General features: G+C 39.4%; 1 protein-coding gene across 1 annotated transcript in view; it reads right to left on the bottom strand.

Annotated features, from left to right (window-relative positions):
- Positions 1 to 1096, bottom strand: part of NTPCR (nucleoside-triphosphatase, cancer-related) — a 27833-nt gene that overhangs the window by 25986 nt on the left and 751 nt on the right. The gene's annotated exons all lie outside the window — the stretch shown is intronic.

Here is a 1096-nt window from a genome sequence, read left to right on the forward strand (position 1 = left end):
TCACGCTTACTGTCTTATTTCCTGAACCTGAATGAGAAGGACCTAAGCAATAAGGACTGTCGGTTTATTAATTAACCTTGTAACAAAAGGGCAATTGTATCTATGTCCATTTTACCTCAGCAGTAATCTGATTCTCCTACAGTGAAAACTACTCAGTCTCTTAACTCAATCTATGCATTTGGGATTCTGATTATTGCTTCAAAATAAAGGAACTGTATTACCCCATAAGTGTACCTTATTTAGATCAGAAGTACTAAATCATTACTATTAAGTTACAGAAAATATTAAGAAAATCACTCATGCTTGTATTTTAATTGATGTGGGATTAATGGTCTAGGTATTTGTCAATACCCAAATGCAGGACAGGACCCAAGGACACAAGAGGGAAACTGGCTGGAAATATATATTACATGGGATTAATTTATTTAATAGTAAAGCCCATTTATGGATTCTGTTGAATGAATTTGATGTTTCCAACCTAAATAAGAGGGTGAGAAAAAGCAAGATACAGGTCTGCAAATTGCAGCTCACATACTTGATTAATTTATGGCAAAAGGTTTTTTTGGGTGTTTCAATAGAGCATTTAGAAAGTAAGTGTATAATTATATTTACACACACACGTACAATACAATCCCAACTGTAGCTGCTCAAATCAACGATGCCAAACTCAGACCTCACTCCAACCTGCTACAATACCAACTTTGGGCCAACGACAACAGGATCCCTCTGGCCGTCACCTACAGCCCCCAGTTTATACAGCTAATCATCAATGCCCTCCAACCCTTTCCGGAAAAGGGTGACTGTCCCAAGGTAGCCTTTGGGGACAAACCTGTCCAGGCTTACAGGCAGTCCCCCAACTTCAAACAGCACCTCTCAAATAACCTTAACGAACTCCTATCCTCACCAAGGCATGTCTATATGTACTCACTTTCTAAATGCTCTATTAAAACACCCAGGAAAAAAAACGTGTGCCATGAGACAGTCCAAAGATTGCCCTAAATTAAAAATTGTGCGCGCGTATGTACACATGAGGTGTTAAAGGTGTGTGTGTGTGCACGTGCGCATACATATACATATGAGGTTTTTGGGGGGGGGG

Source organism: Gavialis gangeticus, unplaced genomic scaffold (assembly GCF_001723915.1).
Source record: "Gavialis gangeticus isolate Ggan-Ray unplaced genomic scaffold, GavGan_comp1, whole genome shotgun sequence".
NCBI classification, from domain to species: Eukaryota; Metazoa; Chordata; order Crocodylia; family Gavialidae; genus Gavialis; species Gavialis gangeticus.